This window comes from Peromyscus eremicus, chromosome 6 (assembly GCF_949786415.1).
Source record: "Peromyscus eremicus chromosome 6, PerEre_H2_v1, whole genome shotgun sequence".
Classification (NCBI taxonomy): Eukaryota; Metazoa; Chordata; class Mammalia; order Rodentia; family Cricetidae; genus Peromyscus; species Peromyscus eremicus.
In genome coordinates this window covers 22,824,704-22,840,234 of record NC_081421.1, presented here as the reverse complement: position 1 = coordinate 22,840,234, position 15,531 = coordinate 22,824,704, and the positions used below count along the sequence as shown (strand labels likewise).

The window sequence follows — 15,531 nt, the reverse complement described above, 5'->3', positions numbered from 1 at the left end:
ACCAGCTCATGTTGTCAATACTGTGGATTCTCTTCCCTCCTTCTATCATGCCTGAAATAAATTTTATCTGTTAAGTTATATAGTAAATAATTTACATGTTATCCATTACTAATCCCTACCCATAGAAAGGAAATAAGAAAATGAAGCCTTGATTCTCTTAGGAAAAATATCATTTCCAAATCAATTTAGAAAATTTTACTTACAAAAATATTAGATGGTCTCGGAGAGTCTATTTTCTTTTTATAAAAGTTTTATTAAAAAGTTAGAGAATGAATCTTTAAATATTTGCTATTTGCTGTAAATCAACATAGATTATTAAAACTTGTACATATGAAAAACTAAAAGAGGCAAGAGATGATAATGTGGAAAACGAAGTTTTATATATAGAGGAAAATTTTTATAAACTGCGCATGACTCTAAAGATTTATGGAGGGAAATATGTATTTTACTGCTTTCTTAGGTTAGTGGCTCTTTATAATATTAAAATATTTGAGGAGCTTTTGTAAGCAAGAGTGGTAGTTGGTTCTACTCACATGAGATTCTGATTTGTTTGGTTTAAGGGAATGTGGAAGCCAGTAATTAGTATTGGTTAGATCTGTTGCAAGTGACTATTTGAAGTCTAAGGTCCTGTAGAAAAGTCTTTATCAACACAGAAACTGTACTGTTGAAGAAAAGCAAAATCCTACTCATTAGCAGAAGTCAATATATTACAATGAATGAAAATATAGGCATTGTCTTATGTCTTGTATACAAGCAAGCACTGCCTTGGGGATCTCACACAAACTCTCTTTACTTTGAAATGGGCACAAATATTGAAAAATAAAACCTGGGAAAGTAGGTTTATGGAACTGATAGGCACAAAAATTAATGAATGCTTTCATTTTCTCTTTGAGTAGAGAAAATATCCATTATTTACTCAGTGAAAGCTTATACGTTTATACTGAGTAAGCAGTATATGTCAGACCGATGTCCCTACAGTACAGTTTTAATCACAAGAGACAGACCGACTCACCATTATGGAAGTTACATCTAGCAGATGGAGTTAAAATTTGACAGTCAATAATTTAATATTATTGCTTCATTTTCTTTGTATTTATTTATAGGTTACCTATCAATTTCCACCTCTCAGAATTATATTAATTCCTTTTTACAATAAACAAATTTAATTACATTATTTTAAAATATAAAATAATAATTGATGAAGGTAAATCCCCAGTTACCACAGTTATGAAAATGTGACACCAGTGATGGATAATTGACTATACTTTCAGCATCTTCATGTGGACTTGAAATAGTTTAGAGGTAAAAAGATGTAAGAGAAGACAGTTGGCAACTTTGCATGTGTTTATGGAATTATACACTCTTGAGACATCTTAACTCTTTTACTCAGCATATGTTTTATATTTTATATGAGAACATTAGGCATCATCAGTACAATCAGATATGTCCTCCATCCTATTGTGAAACTCAACACCCTATATGCAAAACCACAAAAAGCTACAAGACAAATGAAGGAGAAAGACACCAAAAGAATATTCAATTAAAAGATGCCTTTGTGCAGGGATAGAAAAGAAAAAGGTTGTCCTTGTAAACACATTGATTTGAGACAGTAGAGCAGAAGTTTTATTGTTCATTTTATTGTTCGAGAGAATATACATGTAACAATCATTGCTCTGAGTAAGTATTATGCTTGGAAACATTAGCTTTCAGATTGCCATCCATGAGATTTCTGTGTGCATGAATAAATAAAGCGAAATGATTTCTGTGCACATAACTAAACAAAGCCTAGAGGAAAAGTCCCTGGAGAAGTGCAGTGCTTCCAGACTTCATCTTCCCAGGATCCCCACCTGGAGGCATATCTGAGTTATTCCAAAAAGATCAATATTAAAATTTACCTTAATAAATGCAAATCATTAAAGGAAACATAACTCACTATTTTATTATACTGATCATAATACAGTGGCTTTAATGATATATTTATTTTTCTCATAATGAGCTATTGGAAAAATTAAGTTTAATAACCTGTCAAAGTTTGGTACAAGATTTAACAGATTGTACCAACTATGATGAAAAATAGCAAAGAATACAAGAGAAATGAATTGAAGGACAAATATATATATATGTCTATATATATATATATATATATATATCCTTTAAACTTATAAAGTTTGACCTATATCTCTTCATAGACAGACCTGAAGATTAGATTTTTCCAATTATTGTGGAATAAGTGCTGAGAAATAAAGTGAGATTAGTTTTGTGATACAATCTTTGTTGATTGAAAGCAATGCAATTTCTTGGGTTTACTAACAATGAAGTAAGACTATCTCCTTGTCTATTTTAAATTCTAGTAAATATTTTAAACTCACAAGATAATGGACCTTATTATTTTGGTAGAGATAGCATCGATTATTGGGTAAAAAGTATGTTTCATATACTTTTATACTATGCCTCACTTATACTAACTCAGCGTATATTTTACACACTTTAAAACACAGAACTTTATTTCTGAGACTTAATATGCTCATTTTGCCTCTTATCATTCAGATTATTTCTTAAATTTATGAATAAATGCACCAGTTTTCTGTGACAAAGGAAGATTCTTAAATTCTTAAAAGTTGTCTTACAAAAAAAGTGATATTCTAAATAAAGAAATTTGTTAAAATTTGCCACTTAGAAATTAAAAAAATGTACTGATTCAAAACATGTTAGTCAACCTTAACAAGAAAATTAAGAATATATCGTCCATAGTCTTTATATATCTAAATATCTCATCACAAGGAATTTTTTGGTGTGTGTGTGAATTATAGTGTGCTTTTAGACATACATCTAGAAAAGCATCAAGTGAATCATCCAGCCTCACTTTTTCCAAGCCAGACTATTTTTAGCTTATTAAAGATACTCTTCATAAATAACCAACACATTTCAGGCAGGACCAGAGGACTAGAGCATACAATCTGATTATATAATATATAACATTATATAGCAACCCTCAAACTCCCTTCATGTGTGGAATATTAAGTTAGAAATCCAACATGAAATCCAATGATGAAGGGAACAAGAAGTTGGGTTTGTAGAGGGGCTGGAATGGGTCTGGGAGGAGTTGGGGGAAGGGGATAAATATGATCAAAGAAAAAATTTTCTAATAATAAATATTATTTAAAGCAAACAAAAACAAATAAGCTGCATATGGTGGTATATACCTGTGATCTTAGTCCCTGGGAGTCCGACAAGAAGGATCATGGCAAGTTTGAGGCAAGTCTGAAATAAATAGGGGATTCTGTGTCATCTAAAGCCAAGTAATGGGACCAATTCTTTATAAGCATAATAAAACAAATTCTGAAACCAGCTACCACCAGTACCAAACACAATGACAACCTCCTGTGATGCTTCAAACATGGAAAGTTTCTTATGAGCTGTGGAGATCCACAGAGACTCCGTAGTGTGGCCTTATTCCATCTTGACTCAAGGTCAGAAGAGTCCCAGATTATTTTGCCCCACAAGGTTGCATAATTAAGATGTTTTGGCCAAAGGTGTGGTTACCAGGTGTCTTATACTTCAAGGCCTAATTACAGGATGTTTTGCCGTAAGGCATGGCTACAAGGTGTTTTGAGAATTAAGGAAGTGTTTACACTTGTCTGTACTTTGTACCTTGAACTATTGTGTCCTTGAAAGGGTAAAGTCTTTGCCTCTCCCCTTGCTGGTGAATAAAAAGCCCATGAGGAATGAACTCCAGGTGACTGTAGTATTGAATTGACTCAGAGCCCTCCCGATGCTCTTCTGTGTCTCTGTCTTTTTCTCTCACTTCTACATCTCTATTTTTCCTATGTATTATTTCTTAATCCTCACTCCTGCCTTCAAGGACTGTTCAATAGTTGGGTGGGTGGGATGGCAAGGAGCATTGACACATTTCATTAGCATGTTGTTTAATATTTGTCCTGATGTTCAGGACATGCAAATGACAAAATTATTGATTTGGTACTCACGGTGTTTTGGAAAAGGAACCACCACACTTTCCAGGAATATACCATCTCAAAGATGTCACTGTAAAGTCCAGATTGCTTGACATACCAGTAAAACCAAGTTTGGAAGTATCAGATCCCAGCACATACCTGTTTTTAAATGTGTTAAATCTATACTGAGGGTGGAAAGAGAGGAGGACATAAAAATGAATTTGAGTGTAACTTTATCACAGGCTATGCTGAGTGGCTATCAGAATCAACATCAGGAAACCCTTTTCCAGGGAGCCTACAGGAACTCTATAACTAGCAAGGAAAGATGCTTTCTCCCATACCTATTTATCTCGGGCCACATCCTATTAATGACATGTGTTCCTTCCTCTACCCCGACAAGGAAGTGTTGTGGGCCTTTGAAAATAGCTTAGTGCTCACTGTGACAGCACATAAACTAAAACTGGAACAATACACAGAAGATTAGTATAGTACCTGAAGCAGCAATGACATGAAATTTTGTGAGTGTTCCATGTGTTTAAACATGAACTTGGGTGAATAGGAATGTGTAGGGGGTTTGAAAGGAGTTGGAGGAAGGGAAAGAATATGAATATTTATACTGTATGAAAATTTTTAAATGGAAAATGAAAGCTTGGGAAAAATAAAAAAACAATAAAGTATCTTAAAAATCAAACTTCTGTTCTTTGATAAAGGCTTATAAAAGTAATGTTTCAATCATTGAGTTCCCAGAAGTCCACAGATATTCAAAATGCACACATTTAACTTTGTATCTCAGTGCCTTCGGCTTTCTGTTCTGGTGTGTGTTTGCATTCCTGTTGCCTGCTGGGCTTGTTCCACATGTGTTGGCATCCATATTGTCTGATAGCCTGTCCCAGGTGTGTTGGTTTCCATATCGTCTGATAGCCTGTCCCAGATGTGTTGGTACCCCTATTGCCTGCTGGGCTTGTCCCAGATGTGTTGGTACCCTTATTGCCTGCTGGGCTTGTCCCAGATGTGTTGGTACCCCTATTGCCTGCTGGGCTTGTCCCAGATGTGGTGGTACCCCTATTGCCTGCTGGGCTTGTCCCAGATGTGTTGGTACCCCTATTGCCTGCTGGGCTTGTCCCAGATGTGGTGGTACCCCTGTTGCCTGCTGGGCTTGTCCCGTGTTTGTCTGCATAGGGTTTGACTTTTCTCCATTTGTCTTTGGATACCCTCTGTCCCTTATTGGTCTTCACAGTTGTAGCCTTGGTGTGAGAGGAGCTGGGATAGTCCTTTCTTTTGGACACTGCAGCTACAATTCAACACAATTTCCTGACTTGAGAAAGCAGGACAGTGCTGGTGCCCTGAGAGACAGACTCAATTTCTGCACTTTTCAGTATTGTTTTCATCTGCTTCCAGATTCACCTCCTTAGGCTGGAGATGTAGTTCAGCTGGTAGAGTAGTTCCCTGATAGGCATGAAGCCCTAGTGATTAGATACCCACCACCCCTTAAAACCAAGTGCAATGGCATAGCCTCTTCTAACTGCGAGTTCAAGGTGTTACCTGGACTACATGACACTCTGTCCCCTCAAACACAGCAATACCCCCCAAAACCCAGGAAACATAATTAAGAAAGACAATAAAATTTAAATGGCACAAGGTAATATGGAAGTGCAAAGTAAAACTGAGTGTGATGGGGACCAATAAGTAAATTTCCTTCTAGAAAGAAAAGAAAATCTCAAAAGATGTGAGTTATAACTCTGACATTGAAATTGTGTCTGTTAGCCACAGTAATTTTTATCACCCGAAAGAAGGAGTAAGCATCTTTCAACAGGTAGACATGTTGAACTGTCAGAAATCTTAACTTGTTTAGCGTTCATCCTGCCTGAGAAAGCAATCAGGCTATAACTTCATGAAGACTGTAAGAGATCAATTATAATAAAAAACACCTTATAGAGGTATAAGCACCTCTATAGCTGGTATATTTCCTATTCATTTTCTACGATTAAAGAGCAGAGCCCACGCACCCTTTACTTTAGGATTTAACAAAATAGCATATATAAAGGCATTCAGTCCATCTTCTATGTAGGAATTTAACATAAAGGTAATCTATATTCCATTTGCAGGCCACTGATCTGGCACTGTACAAGTTTTCCAAAATTAACCCCACTTTATTAACATTTAAATGGCTGACAGCAGCTAATAGGGAGAAAATTATATTCCTAAAAGGTGAACATTTTTTTCAATTTCTTCTATAAAGAGTTATCTTTAGAATTTTCTTTCTCTGCTGTAACTATGCTTTTCAGGAGTCTTGATCTGGACATTAATTAGAGTTACTTGGAATGAATACTGCCGTTTACTGAAGAGGATGTGTGTCCTGTAATGTTTCTCATAGTCAGGGAATCAGTTACTCATGGTCAAGCCCTTAATCAGAGCCACTGGTCATATTATTCTCATAGCAAAATGGAATGGTAACTTTATCCAAATGGAAAGAATTTATTTGTGGCTAACATGTATTTGTGAATTGTTTCAAGGCACTCAAAAATCATGCTTTTGTATGATAACAGATGTTCTTAGCATATTGTAATGCAATTGATTCAGAAGGTACCCAAAATAGTAGCTGGCCTCTTTCAGCTTCAGACACAGACATGTTTCACTATTAACACTAATATAAGACTGTTATTACTTGATGACATTATGAATTTCTGCAAGGGGTTATAAGAAATACCTTTTTCACATCAAATGGAGAACTGGATTTAGATTTAGTTACTTTCATTGGTTTGTCAGAGCGATACATTTGGAAACATAAAAACAGCATTAACTTTTAGCTGAAAAGTTGGCTTCATCAGAGAGCTCTAGAATCTATTAAAATATATATTACTTTTCCACTTTGCTCCTCTGCCCTGTTCCAAAATATGGAAGTGTACTTAGATTGTGAGCTTGTAGGTCAGTTTGATTCAATGTGTTTTAATTGACCACCTTATCAATTTATTTGTTGTGATCTGGAAGGGAAATATATGTATAGGGCATGGTACCTACCCTTCAGGGACAGTAGTTAATCCAGGAAGGAAAATGGATGAGGGTATAGTGTGACTACAGCCTGGTACACAAGCCTGAGTCCAGCCCAAGTGTGTCTTTTTCTGAAGTACTTCTCAGACTATATATAATCTACATCTGTATATAGATGTATAGGTGTAAATATAGATACAGACTGGTTAAAGTTCACTGCCTTCAATTGTCCAGTCCTCCAACCCATCTTCCCCACTGTATCTCAGGATTAGTCGTATGTTAACTGTGAGGCAATGACCATGAAGAGCCACCCCAGTCTGTTTACTTTTCAATCTAAAATGTATACTTTCTCCTTTGTTCTTGATTTCCTTTTCACCCTTTGGTCCCCTCCAATGTACTGAATCTATAATATATGTTGCTTGAATAATAGAAAGCAGAAATTTTATTTATTTTGTAAGAGCTAGCCACATTAGTAGCTATCATTTTATATTTTCATACAGAGAGCCTATTAATGTCATTATAACCCATGATCTTTTAAAATTGTTGTGATATGGAATTTATTTCCACTGTGTACTTAAGAAAAATAGAACATGGAGATGATGGGAAGTGGCTTATAGTAAAATAATCTTTATGTGGACTTGCTCTTCTTTGTTTAAGGGGGCTTTTCTTCTGTTCCTTTGATTATTCTTCACAAAAGAAAAACACTCTACTTTAAAAAAAAAAGATGATTAGCAATAATGGATTCCTTTTTTTTCAATAATGGATTCTTTAAGATCATTTTTTTAAAGGTTTAAACTGTCTATAAGAAATATCTATAGGATTGTGACAATAATAAGTTTCTGCATCAAAATTCCTCTCCTCTGGTGTCTGGAAAAGATTATTAAGGTGATGTGTTTGGAGAGGGTGCTTCTCATTGCTAAGGTACCCTTGAGTTTAATAAAGAGTTTATAGGAATTGTACTGTTAAATGACATTTTTGTGTTTTCACTGTGTCTGGCATTGTTCTACATAACTTATACTTTAGGACGTTTACTATCCATAGACATCCAACAAAGAAAGTGTTGCTTTCATCTGTAACTTCCAAGTAAGCAGTGGAGAATAAGTGGTTAAGAATTTGTTCTTGGTCAAAGAACAGATCCAGCCATTCAGGTCCAGTAGGAATGTTTTGAGACCTGATGCTTTGCAATTGTTGACTATATCTCAGGTCCACAGGTCTGCTGCTGATGCTCAACATAAGTCATGTCTGATTATGCTTACTTTTGCTTTGTGTCTTGTCTTCTGAATGTGCATCTTCTTGTGAAGATCTTCCATGTTTGGTATCCTATTTGGGTATCAAATTCTAGATATTATACTTGGTGATTATTAATAGTCATTAATTGAACAAACAAAAATACTAGATTATCTGTAATCTACATGAATGCAAAATACCAGGAGACAGAAGAGAGAGAGGATTAGTAAATTTGGGAGAGCTAGATATCTGAAAAGTCTCCTGTTAGGAAATGTTCCAGGTGGACACTGCAGTGTATGGACACCTACACAGTATCTATCGATCAAACCCACTTTGGGGATAATTGGAACTCATCATGCTAACAATACATTGGAAATCACATTAAGAATAAAAATATTATTTGGTTTAATAGAAATTGTTTTATTTTAAGTTTTTTAAATAAATTTTTTTATTTTATAATTTAATTTAACTTTACATATCAGCCACAGATTCCCTTGTCTTCCCCCCTCCCGCTCCCCCTCCCCCACAGGCCACCCCCCCTTCCCATCTCCTCCAGGGCAAAGACTCCCCTGGGGATTGAGTTCAACCTGGTGGATTCAGTCCAGGCAGGTCCAGTCCCCTCCTCCCAGGCTGAGCAAAGTGTCCCTGCATAAGCCCCAGGTTCCAAACAGCCAGCTCATGCACTGAGGACAGGTCCCAGTCCCACTGCCTGGGGGCCTCCTAAACAGTTCAAGCTAATCAACTGTCTCACTTATCTAGAGGGCCTGATCCAGTTGGGGGCTCCTCAGCTATTGGTTCATAGTTCAAGTGTTTCCACTAGTTTGGCTATTTGTCCCTGTGCTTTTTCCAACCTTGGTCTCAACAATTCTCGCTCATACAAACCCTCCTCTTTCTTGTCAATTGGACTCCTGGAGCTCTACCTGGGGCCTGGCTGTGGATCTCTGCATCCGGTTCCATCAGTCATTGGATGAAATTTCTAGCACGACAATTAGGGTGTTTGGCCATCCTATCACCAGATTAGGTCAGTTCAGGCTTTCTTTCAACCATTGCCAGTAGTCTATTGTGGAGGTATCTTTGTGGATTTCTGTGGACCTCTCTAGCACTTTGCTTCTTCCTATTCTCATGTGGTCTTCATTTGTCATGGTCTGTTGTTTCTTGTTCTCCCTCTCTGTTCTTGATCCAGCTGGGATCTCCCGCTCCCCTAAGCTCTCTTTCCCTTGAACCTTGCCCTTCATTACCCCCACTCACGTCCAGGTTGTTCATGTAGATCTCATCCATTTCTCTACAATTACCCTGATTCCTAAACCAAACAAAGATGCAACATAGAAAGAAAACTACACACCGATCTCCCTCATGAACATTGGTGCAAAAATACACAATAAAATACTGGCAAACAGACTCCAAGAACACATCAAAATAATTATCCACCATGATCAAGTAGCCTTCATCCCAGGGATGCAAGGGTGGTTCAACATATGAAAGTCCATCAATGTAATATACCATATAAACAAACTCAAAGAAAAAAAACACATGATTATCTCACTAGATGCAGGAAAGGCATTTGACAAAATCCAACACCCCTTCATGATAAAGGTCTTGGAGCGATCAGGAATACACGGAACATACCTAAACATAATAAAGGTAATTTACAGCAAGCCAACAGCCAACATCAAATTAAATGGAGAGAAACTCAAAGCGATTCCACTATAATCAGGAACGAGACAAGGCTGTCCGCTCTCCAAATACTTATTCAGTATAGTACTTGAAGTTCTAGCCAGAGCAATGAGACAACATAAGGAGATTAAGGGAATACAAACTGGAAAGGAAGAAGTCAAGCTTTCCCTATTTGCAGATGACATGATAGTATACTTGAGCAACCCCAAAGATTCCACCAAGGAACTGATACAACTTATAAACACCTTCAGCAACATAGCAGGATACAAGATCAACTCAAAAAAAATCAGTAACCCTCCTATATACAATTGACAAACAGGCTGAGAAGGAAATCAGAGATACATCACCCTTTACAATAGCTACAAATGGTATAAAATACCTTGGGGTAATATTTTAAGTTTAAGAAATAAAAATATTCATTTTTTTGCTTTACTCTTGAAGCCTTTTAGTTTATTTGGAAATAATATTGCTGCAAAAGACATCTTCAGGATGTTTTGAATCCTGTTATTTGAGTTACATATGTCAGCTGCATTTGACAAAGCAGTTGCCCAAGTTTCCAGCAGAGTTTGAAGTATTTATCATGGTTGTGATGTGGCATGTGCAGTGTCAATGGTCTTGAACTCTCAGAAGAAAACCTGTGCCTCCAGCTGCTCCTGTTCCTCTGTGGGGTTGCCTCTTTACCTCTGTTCGGAAGTGTTGCAGCTCTTTCTCCAGGGACTCTATGAAAACCATAAAGCTCTGTGAGTCCATCCTCAAGTCCCCATATTGGAGACTTTCCTACAGTTTGGTCACTCTACAATGGCCTCCACTACTGCTGACACTTTCACCCCACAATCTGCAATGCCCCATGTGGGGTGTGGGTGTGAAGTGGTCTTTTCTTACTCCATCATGGTTTGTTTCAGCCGATTCTTGTTTCCATAACTATATCAAGCTTTCTTGAATGCAAGGACTCAGAAGTGAGTACATTTCACAATACAGCAAATGCTTAGTGAACAGTCCCTGTGATTGGAACATTATGCAAAGTGACCTGTTGTCTTTTCTCTCGGAGCTATACAGAATTCTGTTTGGGGAGGATTTTTATGACAGTATTTCAACCTGCTTCTAAACCAATTATACCTCAGAAAAGGCTTTTTGGTCTCCTATTTTGGTTTTACTTTTTATTTTCAGGACATAATCCCTCATGAGTGGAAGTCTGTGGAAGAAAGAAATAAGAGAGCAAGAAACCATTCCATCTTCCCGCTAAGCATGCAGGGCCCTTGAGCTGTTACAATCAAACAACCACCACAAATCTATTCAACAGATATTTTCATGAAAAGATAGCGTGTAATTCCTGAAATATTGAAAATTCTTTCATCAAATTCTTGTTATTCTTCACATTTAACAAAACTCAAAGCTTGTCTGCATATGTTTTGTGGAGCCTTTTACTTTTAGTTCCCATAATTACCTGACTTTGCCATTCCTACCACTCTCTAGATTGGACAGGTCTGCTCAGGTTCCTGAGAATACTAATTTGAGTTTTGGCATAATTTCATCATTACAAAATTTCTATTTCAACTATCACAATTGGAAAAATGATTAACATTATACCTAGAACATTATTGATAGAATACTAGATTTTTAAAATTAACTTATGATAGCAAATTATATGTTCTTTGATTCTGAGTTCCTCTCTCAAGTCCTTCAAGTGCCTAGTTTTTGTTTGTTTGTTTGTTTTATGACATTCAAAAATTATTACTCTTGGGACAGAAAAAATAGTATTGTGCATGTAAAGTTCTGGACTGTTAAGAAATATATCAGTTTACAAGTTAGAAGTAACACACTGAAAGTTTAGCAGGCCCAGAATAGCTAGGTGAAAGCCAGAAACTGTGCAGATATAAATACTAGGGTAGTGGAGAGAATGCCTGGCAAACTCTAGCAAAAAGTCTGCAGGAAGAACAGCTACATAGCCTGCATTTGGGCACCTGAAAATTGGAAAACAGGCACCTGGTGAATGCTATCTCTCTCTCTCTCTCTCTCTCTCTCTCTCTCTCTCTCTCTCTCTCTCTCTCTCTCTCTCTCTCTCTCTCTCTCTGTGTGTGTGTGTGTGTGCAGGTTCACTTATATGTGTACTTCTGTAGAGGCCAGAATTGATTGACATCAGATGTTCCTTGATCATTTCACCTTACTTTTTGAGATAGAGTCTTTAAACATATCCAAAGCTCACTAGTTGTCTTGGAGATGTCCCAAAAGGTCCTAGAACCTTCCTGTTTCTTCTTTTGTAGATTTCTGCCATCAGTATATTGTTTGTTTGTTTGTTTGTTTGTTTTTAAATGTGAATGCTGGCAATCCAAATTCAGGAACCTGCCAACCATCTCCACAGCTCACCTGTCCATTTTTAGTGGAGCCCGTAAATAATATCTAGTTGACTGCCAGAAGGAAGACCTCTGTGGCTACAGATCAAGGAAAGATAGGGAGGAACTGGAGGAACTTTATTTAGAAACACTCTTTGGCCCAAGAAGGAGAGAGAACTAATACCATAGACTTCGAGAGGAGTCTCTGGGTGAAGTTTGGAATCAAGAAATCAAACAGAAGGTACTTAGGTCAACTAAAGAAAATAAAGTAAATGGACAATCTACCCCTGGTCCAGTCAAAACAGAGCCCATGTGTTAGTGACAGTTATACCCATTGTGGGCTCCTACATTTGATGTTGGAGCAAGAACAGCTCCAACCAAGGCTGGGTTTCCATGCCACCTAACTTCTTAGGGCTCAGACACTTCTATAGCACCATAGCCTTCATGTCTTATAAACAGTATAGATAAAGTAGAAGTAAGCAAACTAAATACACTAAGTTCAGTGAGGAAAGGGGAGGATTTTAGGGCATCTTAGTTTCACCTTAAATATAATGTATGCATATTTCATTCTCTAAATATGTTTTGCAAGAAAAACAAACTCAGGGGCACAATATTCATGTATTACACAAAATCTGTGAGCAGATACTAATGCTAAGCTTTGGCTCCTTATAGCCACAGTGGTTTAAAGGTTTACTTGTTTCGGAACCACCTGAAGAACTTACCTTCTTAGGCTTCCTGCTCTGGTTTCTGATTCAGGGTTTAAAGCCAAAGAACGCATTTTGAATAAATGCTTGATTTGGTGAGGTAGCTATACCAAGAACCGTTCTCTGGGAAGCACTGACTAAGAGAATGGAAAGAGGCCAGAGGAAGGAACAAGTTTTCCTGGTGTTTATCAGGTTCTCGTAACTGTAGACTTTTTTTTTGTGACAGCACTGTCACCAAAGGAAAGAGAACTCCACATACAGTGTGTGTGTGTGTGTGTGTGTGTGTGTGTGTGTGTGTATCACAATCAACATAAGGCTGATTCACACAATATCATCATCAATCAGTGAGAACACATATAATTTGATAGACCTGGTACCATTACCCATGTAACTATTTTGACTGTCTTAAAGGTAAACATTTTGTGCATTGGAAGAAGTTAAAATGATGCCTGCACCCTATGTATGAAAGGTTATTAGCTTATATTTACTTCTTTCTAAAAATATTTTTAAATTTATTTATCTGTGTTTTATGCACATGAGTATTTTGTCTGAATGTATGTTTGTGTCATATGAATGCCTGATGCCCTTAGAGGTTAAAAGAGAGTGTCAGATTCCCTAGGACTGGAGCTAGGGATGGTTATGAACCACTATGTTGGGTTCTCAACAAGAGGAACCAGAGCTCTTAACCACTGAGCCAACTATCCAGCCCTGAATATACTTCTTAGTAGTCAGCAGTATGAGTTAATTACCCTCACTAATAAGCGAAAGTATTTGACTATCACAGAATAGTGGCAGAATACTTTTCTAGTTATTTAATAACTTAATGTCAAGGAGTCTATATGATATTGATTAGCTAATCACTTTGCCTAAATATAAATATTTTATATCATAAGAAATAGTTCTTGAATTTTGCCTCATGTGAAGTCAAATACTGGTTTCACATTAAATATTGTACTATAAAGCAGTTAACAGGAGGAAACAGAGAAAATATATGCAGATAAATTTTGCTTAAGAAATTGATTTATTTACTAATGTTTTCAGAAGACCCATGTCTTTAACCACACAGGGACAAATATCTTTAACTGATGAAAATTTATTATTCCTGCCATCAAAGGTAAAGTGTGACTTTGCTCCATTTATATTTACAGCTCAATTTTAAAAATTTTTATTAGTATTTAGTGTGTGTGTGTGTGTGTGTGTGTGTGTGTGTATGTGTGTGTATGTGAGATGTGTGTCTGAAAGTGTGAGACAGTCACTTGAATGCTATGGCATGCTTGTGAACATCAGGAGACAACTTTTGGTAGTTCTTTTTTTTCACCTTGGTCATTCTTGCTTTGGCTTTAGAGAGGGCCCTCGGCTGGCTAGCCTATAAGCTTTGGGATGATTCTCCCACTTCTGTTCTTTATCTCATGGGAAGAGTTCTGGGATTAAGATTTCTGCCACCATAACCAACTTTTTTACATAAGTTCCAGGAATGGAGACCACACTCAGGAAATCAGGACACTACAGAAAGTACTTTTATCTGATGGGACTTTCCTAGGCCACAGGTTGAATCTTAATTAACCCTTCCAGGACTTTATGAAGAAGTAATCTTGTAATATGTAGTTTTAACCTGGTCAAAAATGTTGCTTTTTTTCTTTATTCCCTACTGAAAGGCAGGGAAAATGAAGGTAGGATCTCATTGGCTATTTGTTGTCTAAATTGAATTAAACGGAAACATAATAGCCACATGTCTCTAGTGATTTAGCTTTATTTTTATTTACTCACAGCCAAGTATGCTACCTCTTCAAAGGGATTAGTGCACAGTGGAGGACCTTTTGTTCTATGAAAATCACTTTCAGAGAGGCTTAACACACTTCGCATTCACTTCATTGGGCATCTTCAGTCTGCTTCTGTCAATTGCTCTGGTCTTACCACGTTAAAGTTTGCGTATAGTTCCTTGCAACTGCTTTGCCACCAATGTTCTCATAATCCTGCTTGGGTAAGGGGTTTTGTTTTCTGTCTGAACTCAAAGAACTCTGAGCTTAAAATACAAAAATAGAGGAGCACTAACTTTATGCAAAGCCGTCTAGTTACCAGCAGCCATTACGCCATCTTGACCAGCTGAGAAAACGGCAAACATGTGGGGCTGCAGAGATCCTGCAGGCCAGGGCCCTTGCCTGGAACGGAGTACTGTTCTTAACAGCCTTTGTGTTAGCTGCCTACTGTATCCCAGAAGGACTCTGTTGGGATGGTCTAATGTCAGTAGGTAAGAAATCTCATTCAGTACAGGGTGACTCAGAGATCTAACTCTGTGAGATGCTGTGTCTCTACCAGTATTTTACATGCAACTTACATACTGTCCTCTTTTAAAATTCTGTAGAATAGCATGATTTAGAATATGCCATAAACTCATAGGTTGGGGTATTTTAGATCTTTCTTTCTTTCTTTCTTTCTTTCTTTCTTTCTTTCTTTCTTTCTTTCTTTGTTTCTTTCTATCTATACACACACACACACACACACACACACACACACACACACACATATATATATATATATATATATATATATATATATATATATAAAGAGAGACAAGCATTCATTTATAATTACCCTATTTTTGTTATATCTGAAACTAAGTCAGACTTTGTAGCCGAGGTTGGCTTCAAACTTGCA

General features: G+C 37.0%; 1 protein-coding gene and 1 non-coding gene across 2 annotated transcripts in view; both read left to right on the top strand.

Moving 5' to 3' along the window:
- Naaladl2 (N-acetylated alpha-linked acidic dipeptidase like 2) overlaps positions 1-15,531 on the top strand; it is an 865,055-nt gene that overhangs the window by 121,002 nt on the left and 728,522 nt on the right. The gene's annotated exons all lie outside the window — the stretch shown is intronic.
- LOC131913916 (U6 spliceosomal RNA) lies at positions 4,384-4,490 on the top strand. The gene has a single exon (XR_009379989.1). It is a non-coding gene; the product is annotated as a U6 spliceosomal RNA (small nuclear RNA).